This window comes from Phascolarctos cinereus, unplaced genomic scaffold, assembly GCF_003287225.1.
Source record: "Phascolarctos cinereus isolate Bilbo 61053 unplaced genomic scaffold, phaCin_HiC Scaffold_5;HRSCAF=322, whole genome shotgun sequence".
NCBI lineage: Eukaryota > Metazoa > Chordata > Mammalia > Diprotodontia > Phascolarctidae > Phascolarctos > Phascolarctos cinereus.
In genome coordinates, this window is record NW_027555958.1 from 463,863,929 (window position 1) to 463,882,966 (window position 19,038).

Sequence of the window (19,038 nt, forward strand, 5' to 3'; positions counted from 1 at the left end):
CAGACCTCACTGGCTATTGGGGATGGGGGCAAGGGGCAGGGGAAGAGAGGGTCTGGCCGCACTGCATGCTGGGCCTCGTATCCCCGTATTGTTGGTGGCGTTGGCCGAATGACCTAGGTTGCGAAGCACGCCGGTGTTCGAAGTCGAGGCGCACTGCATGCTGGGTCTTTTAGTCTCTGTGCAGGCGGAGCAACAGCCGTCACGGGGCATGCTGGGAGTTGACGTCAGGGCGCACTGCATGTTGGGCCTTGGAGTCCTCGTGTTGGTCCCGCCTTGGAGAGAACCTTCGCGGGGCATGCTGGGATTTGAAGTCGGGCCGGTTACAAAAGGACAGATCATTCATCCTTGAGAGATCCTTTGCTGGACCGGACACCCTCCTTAGGAATAATGCTTGCCTGTTGATCTCAGTAAAGGGGAATAAATGGCTCAGGCCCAGGGAGGAAAGAAGGACGGATGTGGGTGGGGCCGTCGTCATGGCAGCAGCCCTAGTAGAGCGTCCCCACGTTAGTACCGGAAGGGGAAGTGTCGTCGGGAAGGTTTTCAGCCCTTCTGAGGCGCGAGGCCAGGAGGGGGCGGAGCGAGGCCGGGAAGGGCGTGCCCCTCTGCCTACGGTGGCCTGGAAGGTGTTGGTGAAGGGTGTCTGCTCTTCTGGGGGGCGAGGCCCGGAGGGGGCGGAGCGAGGCCCGGAGGGGCGGGCCCTTCTGTCTACGGTGGCCCGAAGGCGGCGGCTCGGGGCGGACGGACCCGCGGAGAGGACGGCGGCGGCGGCAGCGGTGTTGGGTTAGTGGCTCTGCGTGCTCCCCTTCCCTGGGTCCCGGCCGCTCACCCGAGGGGCAGACATGGCCTCGCCGGGGCGGGCAGGGCTGGAGGGAAGGAGGGAGGCCACCTGGGAGTTCCTGGACTCCGGTCCCCTCCCCTTTACGGATGGGGAAACTGAGGCTGGCGAGGGGGAGTGGTCTTCCCTAGGTCAGAGGCGGGATTTGAACCCCACACCTCAGTCCTCCCTTTGGCTCTGATCCTCAGACTTCCTCACTCCATGGCGGTTTGGTGGTGGAGGAATAAGCATTTATTCGGCACGTCCTGTGTGCCACACACCGACTGAGCACTTAACAGATGTTGGGGAGGTGCCATTGTCACCCCCCATTTTAGAGGTGAGGACGCTGAGGCAGATGGAGGTTCGGTGACTTATCCAGGGGCACACAGCTAGCTGGTGCCCCCCAACCCCCATCAGATCATAGGGCGGGTGCAGATTATGAGGCTGCATTTATTGAGCACCTGCTGAATGCTGGGGATCCAGAGAAGGACCGAAGGGAGCCCTTCCCTCAGGAGCCCACGATCTCAGGGGACCCCAGGCCATCTTTTGACAGGCAGGGAAACTGAGGTCCAGGGAGGTTGGGCCCCTCCCGAAAGTAGTGAGCGTCACACTTCCAGTGGCCATCCCACTGCCCATTTTATAGAGGGGGAAACTGAAGCTCAGGGATGGAAAGTCAGCCAGTCAGTGCTGGGGATCCCAAGAAGGGCCGAGGGAGCTGCCAGTCTTGGGGGGGGCGCGCTCATTCCTCACAGATGGGATAAGTGGGGAGGGGTCTCAGAGGGAAGACCCTGAGACAAGGAGGAGGGGCGTGGGCTTCTGGGGGGGGGTGTGAGGAGGATGAGGCCTGGAAGGGGAGGAGGGGGCTGGCCGGGAGATGTGTTTGCCCTGGAGTTTGTTGAGGAGGGGGTGACACGGTGAGTCCTGAGCCTTAGGAGAGGAGTGGAGAATGGACTTGGGGGGGGTGACCTGGGGCGGGCAGGACCCCCCCCCCCAGTAGCTTGGCAGTGAGCCAGGGTCTGCCCGGGGTGGGGGCAAGGTGGGGAGGGGGGGAGGATGACCTCTGGGCGATTAGGGGTCTTGGGGACACAGATGCCGGCCCCTGTTATTGCTCTTTCCAGTATCCTCTGAAAATGGCCTAGAGACAGCTAATGTCCCTCCTGAGACCCATCTGGCCTCTCCCTCTCTGCCCTCTCATATTCAGGGGTCTTTAGGGACCCACGTCCTTGGCACCATTACTACTTCTGATCTGGACCTGGTGCCTCTCGGCCCCCCTGCCTCTGCACCCGGACCTTTAGAACATTGCATGGGGTCATTAAGGGAGTTACTCAGGGCCCTACAGCCTTGGGCCAGAGCAGGGACGGGGCCCAGGTGGTGCAGTCTCAGAGGCCCAGTCTCCCCCTCCTGCCCTGTGCTACTCATTCTCCAGAGGAGACGCAGTCATGGGTCTATGGGCAGAGGCTGGGTGGCCGCTTCTGGAGGAGGCTGGAGCGGGCTTTCCTGCCCAGTTCCTGTCGGGCTAGCTGGTCTCAGGGGCCTCTGCCATCTTGAGGGCTCGTTCATTTCTCAGCCAGTGCCATGGTCAGTGATCCCTCCCCAGGCATGTCCTACCCCTTGACGATTTGGTGTTTCTGAGATTCTCGGTGGAGAATCTTTCTGTCCTCCCATTTGTGCTTGTTCTTGGCCCAGAATCAGAAGGAATACCAGACTTCCTGGAGGTCCCCTTGGTCTTTGCAGCACTGCTCTCCTCCTTTCACACCAACCCCTGTGCCTCCATCACCCTTTGCTGTCATTTCCCATCAATCTACAGGTGCTTAAGTACCTACTGTGTGCCAGGCAGGAAACAAAGACAAGTGTAGCAGTCCCTGGAGTCCAGCTGGGAGAGAACTGGCATGTACCTCGAGTCTGTACAGAATAGCTGGAAAGTCAGGATGGGTAGTTTGGGCAGAGAGGGTGTGCCTGAGCATGAGGCTTAGCATGAAAGGCTCATGTAGAAAGTTGTACTTCCTTTGAGTCTGAAAGTAAAGGAAGCTGAGAGGAGGAGGGGGTACTTTCCAGGCACGGGGACCAGCGGGGCAAGACCCTGAATTGGGAGAGGGGACTGAATGGTAAGGAAGTCCCTCTGTCTGGTCTGTATGGAGGAGGAATGTATGGGCAGACTGGGATAGGGGGAAGATTTTCGGAGGAGTGTCTGTTTAGATTACAGGGAGCTGCTTGAGTTTATGGGAGGGGGTGACTTTGGCTGGGTGGATGTGTGTGTTGGAGGGGCAGAGATCTGAGGTTAGAAGACCAAGGAGGATGCTCTTGTGGGAATCGAGGCGAGCATTACGGCAGCCTGGGCCAAGGCATGGTGAACAGTGTGAGTGCAGTGAATGGGACGTATTGGAGAGCTAGGGGGAGGGACAAGGTTTGGCAGCTGACTGAGTGTGGAAAGGGATGGGTCAAGGGTGACCCCGAGGTTGTAAGTCTGGGGGGCTAGAAGAATGGTGGGACCTTTGACTGCGATGATGAGGTTGGTAGAGGGAGGGCTTGGCAACAGGGACTAGGCTCTTTTCGGGGCTTGTTGAATTTGAGGCGCCTGTGGAACATCTCTTTGGGAGTGAGCAAGAGGCCGTTGGTGATCGGAGCTTGGGAGAATAGGGCTGGAGAGACGGCCGGTGAGGTCACTGGGCAGTTAATAATTTAGGACTGAGAAGGGGACTCTCCCACTTGGTTGACTTGCTTGTGACCTGATTATAAAGGACTGGAGCGCCAGGAAGGGACTGGGAAATCCTATGTTTGAAAAGGAATGTCACTGTATTTGCTACATTACCTGTATTCTTCCTGGGTAACAGTTTCATTAAAACTTTAGGGATTGTTTAAATTTAAGTGGAAGTTTAAAAAATGAAGAAAATATCATTTAGATTTAGTGTGATTTTAAATTTGTAACCATTTTTCCTGTTCTACAAAATTGGTAGTGCATATTTTAAAAGTTAGAGATAATGTGAGCCAATATGCCATCTATGTGTTTCCCTCTCTCTACTGTACCGGTTCAGTCCCACCCCTCCTCCCCCAGGCAGTTTTAATAAACGTGCCAATGTGTCTCCAGCCTTCCCAGGCTGGTTTCACATGATTCTCCTTCACACTCTTCTTTCCCAGCTCCCGAGCCACCTTCTTGCTGTTGCCCTAACTCAGCATTCCATAGTCACCTCTGTGCCTTTCCGTTGGCTGTGCCTCACTCCTGGAGCACAGTCCCTCCTCACCTTTGCCCCCAAGAATGCCAGGTTTTCTTCTGAGAGGACATGGCAGGCAGGGCCTCCTAGTGTCGGGGCTTTTTTCCTCACGAGTGATCATGTGTGTGTTCAGGATTGCATCTTTTATCTCTACATAGGTTCAGATTCTGGCGCTGCCCTCACTAGGTCTGTGCCCTTGGGTGATAATAACGATTATGATGATGATGAGAATGAGAATGATGACAGCTCGTAAGAGTTAACATTTCTGGAGTCCTTGAAGGTGTTCAGAGCAATGACATCATCTCCTTCCATCCTTGAGACAGCTCTGAGAGGCAGATGTGTTTTTGTTCGATTTTGTGGATGGGGCACTCAGCCTGAGAAAAGTTGAATGACTTGTCCAGAGTCACACAGCTACTTCCTGTAGCCTCAGCATCTTCATCTGTAAAAGGGGGGGGCTGGACTCCGTAAACCCTGAAATCTCTTTCAGCTCTGAATCTGTGATCTGCCTTCATCTCTTGTAGAGACCAAGACTGCATGGTCAACAACTCTTTTTTAAAGTGATTAATTCTTTAATTCTCTTAAAACTTCTTAATCAACACTGTTTTATTAATTAGATGCTTGCCTTTTGTCCATTATCCATTTACGAGCTGAAAAACTGGTGCTACTCTTTCGGTGCAATTTGTTTGGAGTTAAGAATATGCTGAATGTGAAACTGATTCAGTTCTGTTTGATGCGTGGAATTCCAGTGTATTATGACCTCTTTTGGAAATGTTGAGAGGTAATGTTTATTTTAAGTTGAAAGAGAGGATAGTCCTTTTCTACACATGTGGATTCTTTTCTGGATTTTCTTTCATTCATTCATTCGGTAAATGTTTTCAAATATCTATAATTTGTGAGCCACTGAGCTTCTTGTGTGAAGGTGTATTAAATCCATTCCTGTCTCTCAGAAATCTTGTCTTCTCTGCTTATAGTGTGTGTTCTACATGACTGAGAATCTGGCCTGAAAACAGTTCCTATGAGGGAGGGCGATGAAGGAATGAAAACCATTTATCAAGGGCTTTCTGTGTGCCTATCACTGTGCTAAGGCACAGCCCCTGCTCTCAGAGAGCTCCCATTCAACAGAAGAGTCAGCAGAGCCAGGAGGTTTCAGCTGTAGGTCAGATGGACCAGTTCCTTAGGGTGCAGTGGCACAGCACGAGTTCAGGTATCTTCCTTGGTGTCATTTCTGCTCGTAAAATCTTGCCCATTTCTGTGTTGGTAGCTTGATAGTGCCAAGGACTTTGGTGGTGAGAACATTATTTTCTGGGTCTTTGGTAGCTGAAGTAATTCGGAAATAAGATACTGATTCATCTGTAGTGCCAGGCAATATGTGACTGCCACGTAAAGTGACAGAGAAGTTCCCATGGAGGAGCCCTCACTTATAACAGGGAAAGATCCAGTGAGACTTCAAGGAGGAGGTAGTGCAGCCAGTTCTGGTCATTTGAGGTAGTTATGGTTCGTGAAGTTGCCATGAACACTGAATTAGCCAACAGTGAACCATTGCTCCTAGGAGAAATCCAGGTTAGCTTGCTGTGAGCCTTGGGTCACAGTGTGTACTTGGGCACGTTCTGGAGAGACTCGTTACAGATCAGTGAATTTCCTCTTCCTTTTTCTGGATGGCCCCTCTGTATTGTCAATTCATAAACGTCGAACTCATGGCCAACAGTGATGTGACTCGTGTCTGAGCAAGCTTATTGAAAGTGTATTTTTTCCATAAGGCACCTCATAGCCTTCTTGGCTTAGCGACATGATGCTTTTGGGGCCATTTTAAATAGCAAAATTGCCCCCAAAGCACAGAAATGCAAAAACACATGGCACTAAATGGAATGTGGAAAGGACACTTGTTTACAATAAGAGAGGCAAAGCAAGGCAGAGCATGGCGGCCTTGGTAGGCCTCACCTGGGGTCACCCATGTCCGGTGACTCAAAGTTTTTGCTTCTGTGCACATGTCTCTGAATAATGTGAAAGTGCCTGGAGTATTGATTTTGGAGTTACAAATGCATTTTAGTGAGCATATGAATCTGCAGATTTGGAATCCGTGAATAGTGAGGATTGTCTGTGTGGAGCCTTGGAGGATGGCTGGGCCTTTTTTCCAGGAGATTGGTGGAGAGGGCCTTGTAGGAAGAGACGATGGGATGAACAGAGATTCATGCTGAGGGTGTTTGGGGAACAGTAAACTTGTCCACTGAAGTCCTGGTACACAGAAGCAGTGCTAGAAATGGGGTGAGGCTCTGTTTTGGAGCCAGAACTTTAGTTGGAGACAGTGGGAAACTCTGGATGGTTTCTGAGCAGTCGGGTGACAGACTCGGCAGTGCTTCAGGAAGATGGGTCTGGGGTGGTGTGAAAGGGGAGGACATGGAGGCCAGAAGTCCAGCCTGGAGGCTGAGGCCGTGAGGCCTTAACCAGGCACCGCTGGGGTGGTGGGATTGAAAGAGAAGGATGTGAGGACTCAGTGGACGTGGGTCTCAGGAAGTAGTTCAAGAGGACTGTGACCCCCATGACAAAATAAACCGTAGGTATGCTTCTGTAATTGCAGTGGATATTTCAGTGCCCTGTGACCCAAGAAGACAGCCAGACACTAGAGTCAGGAAGACCTGGTTTCAGATTCTGCCTGTGCGGCACACAGACTCTCTGTGAGTTCCGGGGCTAGTCACTCTTGTCTCAGAGGCTAGGCAACTCTCTAAGACTGTGAGGAACAAAGGAGTCAGTGGGTGAAATTTACCTACAGGCTGTTCCCCATACTGACGGCATCTGTGCGTCTGGACCAAAAAAAAAGTCAGAAATTGGTGTTTAGACTGAGGGAATGACTCCTCGCTGTCAGTCTCCTGTGGGAGAAGCCTGGGATGGCACTGATTTGTCTGAGAGGTGCCGCTGAACTTTCGGCCTCGGCAGACGCTTGAATTCAGGGGATTGGATCTCTTTCTTTTGTGCTAGGCGGATTTGGGTAGCGGTTTGATCAGTGTCACTGGTTGGTTGGGTTATTTTTGCTTGCTTCTAGCTCACTTTCAGTGAACTTTGTATGTACAGTGGTTGTTTTCTTTAAAAACCCTCTTGTAGACAGCGGCAAGGAAACAGAACAGATATTGGAGCTGGGAGTTTAGGGCTCTGAGTGACTCTTGGCACACCCGAGACCGTTGGTGCTCGGGCAGCTTCCCCTTTGTTGTCCCAGTTGGCTTTAGCTGAATGAGAGGAGGGATAGAACTGCAGGTTCTGGCATAGTTTCTTGAAGACAACAAGCCTTCAAAATAGAATCAAATCATTATTTTCCTTAGTGATCATTTAGTTAATAGTCCATTAATGAAGTGCTTTATAATTATTCTTATTATTCCTTAAAGCTGCTCTTGTGAGGTTGTCTTTTATAGGTGAGAAAAGCTAAGCTAAGCTACTTCACATGCTCGAGAGTGTTGGAGGTAGGCCCAGGTCAAGAGCAGATTTGGAGCTGGTGAGAATGTCCCCAGCTGCCCGTGGGAGGGCAGGTTCCCAGAAAACTTGAAAAACCGGCAGACAAGATTAATGAGATGAGAAGAACCCTGGGAAGATGTTGTAGGATTAGAGAAGAGCAAATGCCCTGGTTTTCAGAAAAAGAACAAGACCGGAATCTGTGACCTCTGTCAGTGAGCTGGATTTATAGCGATCCTTGCCCAGATCGGAGAATATGTAACTAAAGAGGTGGTTGGGGAACTCCTAGGAAAGGGAGTAATTATCTCTAAAGCCAGAGAGTGGGTTATTCCAGCTTGACCTCACTTCCTTTTTGACAGGGTCACTGACCGCGTAGATTAGGGGAACGCCGCAGCTATAATTTACCTTTATTTCGGCAAAGCAGAAATGTCAACTGGGTCAGCTGCACTTTTGGGTCTCAAACTTTTGGGTCTCAGGACACCTTTACACTCTTAATTATTGAGGACCTCCACAAAGAGCTTTTGATTATTAATATGTACCATCTTAGAAATGTAAACATCTTAGTATTACTATGAAACTAGCTTTGACCTCATGGACCCCTTGAAAGGGTGTCCGGGACTCCTGGGATCCTTTGACCCCATTTTGAGGACCACTGGATTAGACGATACTGGAATCGTAGCATCGTAGATCTTGAGTCTGGTCCAACCCCCTCATTTTACAGATGAGGAAACTGAGGACTAGTGAGGTTATATGGCTTGGCTCCCTGGGCAGCTAGGTGGTACAGTGGTTAGAGCACTGGGCTTGGAGGTAGAAAGACCTGAGTTCAAATCCAGCCTCACACACTTAACTACCCCTGTGACCCTTGGCAGGTCAGTTAACCTCTACATGCTTCAGTTTCCTCAACTGTAAAATGGGGATAATAATAACGCCTACCTCCCAGGGTTGTTGTAAGGATTAAATGAGATAGTATTTGAGAAGTGCCTAGCATAGTGCCTGGCATGTAGTGGACACTTAATAAATGCTTGTTTCTTCCCTTCCTTGGCCAAGGTTCAGAGGTAGTGAGTGTCAAAAGTTTGACATGAACCCAGGTTCTTTGATTTCAGTGCTGTTTCGGCTCTGTCAGACATGGATTTAGAAGAGGTTGGATGGCCAGACCCAAAGAATAGTCATTAAAGATTCAGTGTCTGCTTAGAACAGGTTCTGTGGGAAGCCTTTTTGTGTTGTGGGCTCCTGTGACAGTCAGGCTGGTGAAACCCATCAATCCCTTCTCAGAGTCATGTTTTTAAATGTGTAAAATGAAATAGAAAGGATCACACGAAATATGATATATATTAATATATCATGATATAATATAATATATAATAATATTATCAAATTAAAATAATTATCAAATAATTAAAATATTAATACAAACAATACATAATATAAAATAAGTCATACAACATAAATATATTAAATATATAATATAGAAATATATTATATTGCATATAATAAATAATATAGAATATATTATGAAATAGAAAACATAATATTATATAATACCAACAAAATATTTTATATTATAAAATATTAAATAAAATAAGTATTAACTTATTAAATAGGCTAATGTATTATAATATCATACAATAATAGTGATATTAATATATTGATATAAATGAAATATAAAGGATCACAATATAAACCAATCACATTGAATTAGTTATTAAAAAAAAACAGGTGAAAAACCTAAACCGGCTTGTGGACCCCAGGTTAAGGACCGTGGAGTGTTCCAGGGTTCTGGGTGCTGTTCACCTGGTTGTTGTTCTTCTGGACCTGGGATTGATCGGGTAGAGACATCTCCTGGGGAGGAATCTCCCTTTGCCGAGGCCCCTCTGGAACTGTGGGACAGCGTGGGCTTAGATAGTGCCCGAGACACTGAGTACGTTGCTAGAAGGAGGCATCGTTCAGCATTTGTATTAATGACCTTGACAGAGGCCTACCTGGCACGCTCATCAGGCGGATATGCAAGCTGCTGGATTAACAAGTCAGTATACAAAAAGATCTTGACTGGGTGGATGGCTGGGGAGTGAATTATGGTGACATCGAATACTGATGTATGTACACTTGGGTTACAAATCAGCTTGACGAGTATGCATTAGGGAAGGTAGGGCTGGGTGATTCCGAGAGCCATAGGTGTGATATGGCAGCCTAAGACACCTGTAAGAACTGACATGGCCTTCCCAGAAGTACGAGCTCCAGTACAGCGTGGTGGTAGAGAACAGCTCTGTCACGTGCTGGCCGGGTGGCCAGGCTGATCCCAGCTCCTCTGGTCCTCACTGGGAGCGTCCGATACCTGTGAAATCTCCTCTGTGAAACCCAGCCAACCAAAGCAGTGACAAACAGAAGCAGAGGGGGCAGAGAGATGGGCTGGTTCCGTCATGCTCCGACATGACCAGACTGCACCTGCAGAGCTGTGTTTGGTTTGGAGGGCTGCGTTTCAGGAGGGACATTAATAAGCTGGAACATGACCAATGTGGAGGGTGACCAAGATGGTAAGAGGCCTCGAGATCATGCCATCTGGGAACTGTCCAGAAGAACCAGGAATGTTTATCCAGAAGAGAAGATTGAGTGAGGAAGATGGTGTTTGAAGGTTTGTTTGGTGTCAGAGGTGCTCGGTTTGTTCTGCTTGACCCCAGAGGTTGTAAGGAAGACCCTGTACTTGGAAGAGGAGAATTTCAGCTTGACCGTCATCTTGTACTCTTGTGCTCAAGCTGTCTTCAGTCCATGTTTCTTTTTAAGCTACTCGTCCATTCTATGAGGCTTAGTTTAGTTAAGATGAGATAATCTAACCCATAAATACACTTACCTGGGCACACATAAACTCCAGCACGTTGAAGTGCCCTCCAAAATGAATGAACAAGTGAAGAAGTCAACTCCCTTGCAGTGTCTTCCCTCAGGACACCTCCCGTCCTCTGTGTCCAATATTGCTCTCATTGCTGGACCATGTGAGGGAGCCATTGTCAATCAATGTATTCCATGCCAGTAAAGCTTAATTTCTTAATTTTTAAATTTAAAAGTAATATAAATAAAAGGTCTTAGATGAGACGACGTCTAAGGTCCCTGCCACGTCCCAAGGCATGGGCCTCTGATTTGGCTAAAATGTCCGGTGTGACCTGGGAGACGGCGGTCTCGGTAGTGATGGAATTGAAAGCCAGATTTCAAGTCTGGAGGAGTGAGTCGATGGTGGGGACTCAGCTTGTTCCAGCATTGACTGTTGCTTGGCTGTCAGGCCCTGGCAGCTAGCCTTCATTATTCTTACCCTTGGGAAAATGTGGGGAAGCTGATTCTGGACATAGAGAACCACCCTCAGTAGACCTGATGCTTCTGCTCTCACAACGGTGGTTTCCTTCACGATGCTGAGACAACGCCTGCTGGTCACCCCACGCTGGTGTGGCTTGGTTGAGGGGAGAATGGCAGCCTGCCTGTCATCCGAGTCCCAGCCTGGCTAACTCAGAGGCCCATCACCAAGTATCACCAGCTGCTGCAGCTCCTCACCTCTGTCTCTGAAGTTGCGGGGTGGGGTTGGGGTGTTGTAGTCTGCTTCAGGAGAGAGAGGACACACAGGGAACCCCCAGTCTCTTATGTGCCCTCATTGCACCAACCGTGCTTTGATTTGGTGTGTTTGTTATTCAGATATTGTCGCGGTTCTGTTTAACTGAGCCTTCATGAAAGCTTGTATTTCCATGATACCCCTAGGGTCATAAAGATCTGTGTTTATGACAGCCTGTGAGATAGGTGGTGTGAGGACGAGTTTGTGCCCATTTTGTGGGTGAGGAGACTGAGCCAGTTCAGTGTTGGAATCTATGTCTTCTTACTCTGAGGATGATGCTGTTTCTTCTGCTTCTTGCTGTAGTCATACCGGGTACCAGTGTGGCCAGAGGATTAGGGATCCTCAGTCTGGAAGAAGGTCAGAAAGTGAGGACTCATGCCTGGTGATTTGTCCAGGGTTATGAGATGAACATCGACTTTTCCCATCAGCTTCCAGCTTGACAAAGGTAGTTTTAGGATAAATAAAAGGAAGCACATCTTTAGGCAGAAGTGAGTAAACATTGAATTTGATGGCCCAAGGAGCTGTGCAAGTTGAAAATTTCAGTAGCCTGAGGAAGGGCTTGCAGAGCTTAATGGGTGACTGGATTCTTAATGAGACAGTGAGGTGGAGTTAGGGAATTGGGTCACGTTCTCAAAACTGCTTCATCCAGCGTTGCTACCACACTCTCTTCCCAGCCTACGCGTCCCGCCCAGTCCTGTTAATAATAATGGGCTGGTCCGTGGGGAGCCCTTTAAGGTTTGCAAATGATCATCACATATGTGGTCTCACTGGATCCTTTCCCACTCAAGACCTGACCATCAAAGCACTCTTTAGGTCCATCAGTGAACTCCACTTCTATGGACCTCTTCTGTAAAGACTTACTTGATTCCTGCCCAGTGTGGGGCAGAGGCAAGATGGTGGAGTAGGAAGCGTAGCATCAGGAGGCCTGGATTCCAGGCAGAACGCGGCCTCCAGATAGCCATGTGACATCAGAGAGGTTAACCTACGGGACCTCCATTTCCTCCTGTGTGAAAAAAGGACGTTCATATCTAGTTGTGTCCAAAGTTTCTTCCAGTTCTAAAGTCTTCTGATAATATCATCTCAGAATCACAGAATCTCAGCTTTGGAAGAGACCTCAGGGAGCTTTCAGTCTCCCCTGTATTTGAACAGAAGCCTCTCTGCCATACTAGCCTTGTCTGAAGAGCTCTCATTAAGAAGCAGCCCACGGCTTTCCCGGGCAGCCCATTCTGCTGCTTCCGGCTGTCCGCCACTTACCTTCTGTGGTGCTCACTGAGCACTCCTCATTAACCTGCTGTTATTGTTAATGATGATTTTCTGTGCATACCTTCTCTCTAGCTAGACAAAGTTTCTTGAGGGGAAGCATTGGCTTTAAATGCTTTTAAAAAAAATCTCTTTCAAGGGGTACCTTGTGCAATGCCCTCCACATGGGAGGTAAGTACACAGTAAATGACTCGTTTCATGACTACTTCTCAGCTGGATGAACTGTGGGGTACCCTGGGCAGAGTGAGGTGAAAACACGGTCTGAGCTGTGTGATGGGCACAGCCTTTTCATCTCACTGAGCTCCAGTCTCCTTGTCTGTAAAATGGGGCGGTCCTTGTGGTACTGATTTTATGGGACTGTGGGAATCAAATGAAATGATGGATGTCAACTCTAGTAGACCTTAGCATGCTGTGGAACTGTCAGGCTCTCCCCGATCCATGATGGTGGTCCTCATAGAAAGACTGTTCTGGTGAAGGCCACCTTAGCTGAAAGGATTCACATGAGGACGTGGAGGTCCCTGCAGTCTGGAGCTGGGTTCCCTGAGAGGCGAAGCTTGAGTTATCAGAGCTTCTTGGGGTCCAGGGTTGTGCTCATCCGGCCTTCTCAGATGATGAAAATTCCTACGTCAAACCAGAAGAAATATTACTTTCCTTTGAAAGAGAATATTGATAAAACTTAGCTAAGACTGCCAAATCTTAGCCTCTATCTAAATGATTGTATTATTTAAATCGGTTTTTATTACCTTTGATCTGGGTGTCCCTGCGCTGATGAGATGATAGGTCTGTTGAAAGTATGGAAGTTTTATTTCCTAACACTAACGTGTTCCTTATGACATCGACTTCGTTATATGTTTCGTGTAGCACAAAGCAGAGATCCTGCCCCTAAGGATTAGTTTGATTTGATGGGTCTGTGATTTCATCGATATGGAAATCACAGCCCTTCTATGCCTTGCCTTGTGTGATTCCGAGCCATGTATTTCCCTGAATTCCTTTTATAGTATTGAACCAGCACCCTAGAGAAAAGCCTTTGTCTTTGCTCTTTTTATATCCCAGCGGTAATCATGTGCTTGGATTTTTCTCCTCTTGTCTCTAATTTGCTGCACAAGATCAGCCCACCTACTTTTCTGGGCCTACCTGTCATAATAATATCTTTTTTTTTTTAACCACTTTTCCCCTCTGGCTGAAAATGTACTCACGGGGCCACTTCCACTGCCAGTTGGCACAGAAGTTTTGATCCCTCTGTATTTGACCTGGGCCAGTTTGCCTCGGTGGCTTCCCACCCCCTGGGACTCGGGACCTGGGAACTGCTGTCAGACTTCCTGTAGGCACTGTATTGGCTCAGAGCTCCTGATGGCTCCCAGAGGCCATCCCTGCCACGTGGGTGTTCTCATCCTTTGTAGCCCATAAGGCTCATCATCCTTGATATCTGTGGCTTTTCATCCTGCTGGTTGTTCTCCCTGCCTCAGGTCCCTTCCTGCACCGATCAGAGTGATCTTCCTAGAGGTCACGACTGTCAGCGTGTGGAGAGCTACAGACGGCCCTCTTTCGCGGCCTGCACTTTCCCTTTTGTTTTCATCCAGGACACTCTTGTTGGGTGCACTGACCATTCTCATAAGGGTTTTGTAGCTGTCTTCATAAGGCAGGCAGGCGGTTTGGTGGCTTCTGTGTCTTTTGTACAATAGCCCTTTCGGGTGCTGTTTTTGTCATCTCTGTCTTTCAGATGAGGAAATCGAGGCCCCAGAAAGCGGAACGCTGTGCCCGTAGTCATGCAGCTGTTAAGCTTCGGGGCAGGGCATGGATCTGGATCTTTCTGGGCTCTCCCATTTGGTGCGTTCCTGTCACCTTCTCACCTTCTCTAGGGCTGATGTGTGGACAGGCCTCAATTCCTTGGGTAGTGAATATGTGACCTTGTTTGTTGTTGGGAAAAGATTCCATGCAGAGATTAAAATTGCCAAAAATTAGATCACTGTTTGAAGGCTCTCTAAAAATGGCTCCTAGGGCCTCTGAGCTTTCTCCTGCTGCTTCATCCCTGTCGCAGTGGACATGCAGGGTTGAGGCTGTTTTTTACTTTTGCCTCTTTCAGTGTCTGTGGCCTTCACGGCACCAGGGGCCAGATTTCTTTGTGATGAAATTTAGTGAGGCTATTCCTTGGACAGGAGATGCTATCTGTCTTTGGCACCATACTCGAGGCCTTCAGTTCAGTTTACCAAGTGTTTAAATGCTTGCTTTGTACTAGGCACCAAAAACATGAAGGGAAAAGAGACAGGAGCTTCATGCATCTGGCACATCACCCCTTCCATCCCGTTAGAACCTACCAGAGATGGTGTTCCACTGGCATAACCTTTGTGTGTGGTGGTTTCTAATTTTTTTTTATTTTTTTAGGCATTGGGGGTTAAGTGACTTGCCCAGGGTCACACAGCTAGTAAGTGTCAAGTGTTTGGTCTGAGGCCGAATTTGAACTCAGGTCCTCCTGACTTCAGGGCTGGTGCTCTATCCACTGCGCCACCTAGCTGCCCCTAATTTTAATTTTTTTTTTTAGGCACATGGGGGTTTCTAAGCAGCATTTATTTCCTTTTTTTATTACTATAAAATTTTTTTTTTGCTAGGCAATGGGATTAAGTGACTTGCCCAGGGTCACACAACTAGTAAGTGTTATGTGTCTGAGGCCAGATTTGAACTCAGGTCCTCCTGAATCCAGGGCCGGTGCTCTATCCACTGTGCCACCTAGCTGCCCCCCAAAATTAAATATTGAAACTTAAATACAAAATAAGAAAAGAAAAAGCATGTCATCTGCACAGCAGAACATAAGAGAGGATTCAAAATATATAGCAATACATTTCCATTTCAAGAAAGCCTATGTAATAAATACTGCTCATGATGAGGGCTGCCCATCTTTGTTTCCTTGTTAGTTTCTTGTGTTCTCTAGTTCCCTTTTTTATTATTATTTCTTTTCTTTTTTTTTTCCTTTGGTTAGGCAGTGGGGTTAAGTGACTTGCCAGGGTCACACAGCTATCTAGTTCCCTTTTTTTTAGAGTTTTCACACTCCCTCATCTGTCTCATCCTCTCTCTCTTCATCTTGTTCCTTGTCAGAGACTCCCCATCATCAGCTTTCTGACTGAAAGCTCAGTTTCCCCCTCATACCCAAGCCCAGGTTTGTAAAGTTTGCTAATTGCCCATTTACTGTAGATGAGAAAAGAAAGGAATGATTTTAGTGATCTTTCCTTTTGTTCTAGAATGGAAATGACCCTCCAGTACCCCCAAGGTGCCGCTTGTTCGGCATTAGGTTTTTTTCTGTCATACAGGGTTTGCAAGGTAGGCAGAAAGGGTTCGGGACCGAAAACTTTTAGATATCAGTTTAGTAGATAAAGGGGCAGGTCAGAAGATTGTCAGGTGTGGAAGAATGTAGCCTGAGACAGAGTGGAAAAAGAAGGTAATTGGCGTTTCTGGAAACAATCAGCCACAGGGGCTGAAGGCCTTCAAGGTCAGAAGAGGAATTGACATTTGTTACTAAAAATGCAAGCATGCAGAAAGGGTTCCAGAGGATATAAAACTTTGTGGCAGAATTCACCTTATATTTTATTTGAGCGTGTAGCTAAAAGCACATCAGAAATTCTAAATCAATATCTATATTTCACCTTGCCACAGAACACCGTTTGGGGAGTGTGCTTAAAGCAGTAGTGAGGCCCAGAAGCCTGCAGTGTCTGTTATTCAATGTGCTTGGTGACTGAGAACTGTTGGATAGAATTAATGCTCTTTGCCTTCAACTCCAGAGGCCATGATAAGGAGGGCAGACGCCTGGCTCCTAAAGGTCTGTCTGTCAAGGGCTTCAACTTGGCATTAAATCCTAAATGGATCAAACATCCCGTCTCCTACTGTCAGAAGAAAAAAAAGCAGATTTCCTTCCCTTGCTCATCAAGGACCTTGCCTTGAATACCCTTTACATTGATCAGTTCCTAATTTATTGACTCTCTTAATGGGTGGTTATCGTTAGAAAACTGATTCTGGAAAAATGGGATCTTGCGCCATTTTGGGCAGTGATTTCCATATCAAATTTTCCAGCTGGGATCTCTGACTCATCCTTGTAGTTGATTCTGCTTCCCAGCTCCCTAACGTTAAGGTTTGAGGAATCAGCACTTAGCAGGCTACCTTCTCTATCAATGCTGAGGCAGAAGAGAATCGAGTTTGCTCAGCTCTAACTGCATTATCTTCTACTTAAAAATTGATTTGTCAGAATGTAAATGTGGCTCTGTATGGTGAACAAGGAGGAGAAAAATGTGATGTTCTATTTTAGTTGATAAGAAGTTTTGATCTTCCTCTTATTTTTTTAAGACCAGAGTATCACTAAAATTGTGACGAGTACTGGCACAGTGAATGCTTCCTAAGAAGTAATTTGGAAATTGTGAACAATATACCTTACATTCTTTTGGTGTTATTTTAGGGCTCCACTGCCCAAAATGTGCTAAAGCTTTGGCAGTTATGAAATCAGTTTGGTCAGTGTGTCAGGTCAAACCAGATAATTTAGGTGCTAAGAGATTGAAATTGAGCAGGTAGTGGTCATATCATCCCTTTACTTTGTGATGTATAAGCAAAACAAGTTGAAGATTGGGTAGATAAGTTCTGGGCTCAGCTTGCATTTGGAATTTTGCAGTGAGACCATCATTTTTGCTATGTAAATGATTGGGGTTTCTTTTGTACTTACTGTATTCAGCTCAGCTGCTTTTAATCAAAGATGGTGGTCTCTTTCAGGGACTTTTCTTACTTCATCTCCAAATAAAGATAAAAGAAATGCAACAAGAGGCAAAGTGTGTGGGTTACAGCAGTAACTCCTTCCAGATTCTGCCACATCTGTTCTAAAATGAAACGAAAATGGTGGATCAAGTATTCTAAGTCATTTTGTTCTGACCAGAGGGTTACTGAGAAACTTAATGAGGAACTTGCGTATTCCACATGACTGCACCATTGCACTGCATATCTTTAGATGCCATGAGAATACCATTTTTTGTTCATAAAAAGAGGGAAGGAACCCCTTTGTCTCAGCAATTTTTCTTTTCCCACAGCTTGGCTGGAAATTTTTGAATGTGATTTTGTTGCAAAATATTTTCTTAAAAACAATTTTAGAGTAACAAGTTATGTATAGTTATAATTTGATGTACTTAAGCAGTGGGACACAGCCCTTTTAAAAAACTATTGCAATTTTCTATTTTTGTTGACTTAAAGGTATGCCCATAGTGTTGAGAGGGTACCTGGCAAATTTTAAGTCATTGACTCCCAGCCTTAGGGTTTTCAGAAGAGTTAACTTCTTTTCTGCTGGGGAAGTAAAGTGAGAAGTTTCATTTAGTCTTCTTAGAGTGAGTTGGAGTTAGAATCCTATTGCAAGAGAACTGTTTAGTGCTGAATTATCAGTTGTCAAAATAGCTGCTGGGCTTCCTTAGCTTGGCTGTTCAGGTGGAAATGTTACAGGCTTCCACAAAGTTTGTAGCATAGACCACGGTGGTTCTCTTACTTAGCATAGCCAAATAAATGTATATAGATAGCTAAAAGAATTCATTTTGGATTGATGACTAGTCACATCACTAACAAAATGTAGGGCTAGACATTTTCTTTGATCCTCATGATCTCTCAAAGCTCCAAAGTAGGAATTATGCAGAAGAGACAAAACGATTTCAGCTACCTCCATGATCTAGGAACCATGAGGTAACCATCTAATGAGCTAACAACACAGAAGGCTAATCTCTGATCTCTAACACACCTATCCATGCCTCATCCACCACCTACCACAGTCCAGCAGGTCTGCAACGGAACTCAGCTCTGCCTTCTCCCTCTCCCCCTTGCTGTCCTTGCACCCCCCCACCCCCACCTAAATGCTGGGGGAAAAAAAAGAGGCAAAAGATAGTCCCTGATGGCAAGGATCTTACAAAGATTTCAGGAAATAGAAAATTCATTTAGAGACCTCAAGCATAAGCAGATAAACCATTAGTGAAAATGCAAATAACAGAATGGAATAGAGCCTCCAGGTCAGCTTAAAAGAGTCCAGGCATTTCTAAATAAAAATTGCTGTATAACAACTCATGAGGCAGAGGAGAGCGTGAAACCACATCGGCATGGTCCTGAGTGGTTTAAAAGAGAAATAAGAATTATAAAACCAAGATTTATGACCTGCATAACAGAAGTACTTGGCAGAATAGAATAACTTGAATCCACAGTGGCAAATCTCACCAAAGAAACGAAAGAGAGGATAATCAATTAGGAATGCAAATACGTAGAAGGGAAGGATGTTCTTGAAGAAGAGAAGCAAAAAACGAGAACGTTAGGACAAAACATGATCTCTATTCTAACAAAACGTACTGATCTCAAAGACAGGACATGTAGAGACACCTGAGGACTGTAGGTCTCCCAGATCAAAAATCTAAATGTCATGGTGCGAGGTACAATGCAAGAAGACTGCCCAGAACTTCTGAGCTCAGAAAACTAAGTGCCAATCAAAAGAATCCACAGATTGCAGACAGACTCTGAGACACAAAGTGGTTAAATTGAACAGTTCTACTGATAGACAACAAATCCTGCAAGCAATCTGGAGAAAGACCCTCAAGTATAAAGGAAAGAAAGCTTTCACAGCACAAGAGAACTATGGGAGGGTTGGGAATAATGTGTTCTGAAGCTCAAGAAGCGTTCCAGGGTGACATACATGGCCAACCTGAGCCTAACCATTCATGAACAAAGATGAACAT

The 19,038-nt window shown here is 46.8% G+C and overlaps 1 protein-coding gene across 4 annotated transcripts in view; it reads left to right on the top strand.

Moving 5' to 3' along the window:
- The first annotated feature begins 672 nt into the window (after window positions 1-672).
- ATG4C (autophagy related 4C cysteine peptidase) overlaps window positions 673-19,038 on the top strand; it is an 83,791-nt gene continuing 65,425 nt past the window's right edge. For 3 of the 4 annotated variants that reach the window (XM_020993090.2, XM_020993093.2, XM_020993091.2), the window contains exon 1: window positions 673-780. The gene's annotated coding sequence lies outside the window, so the exon portion shown is untranslated. Of the gene's footprint in view, window positions 781-2,844; window positions 2,920-19,038 lie in introns of those variants that run through there. The other variant, XM_078156679.1, reaches the window with a different exon arrangement.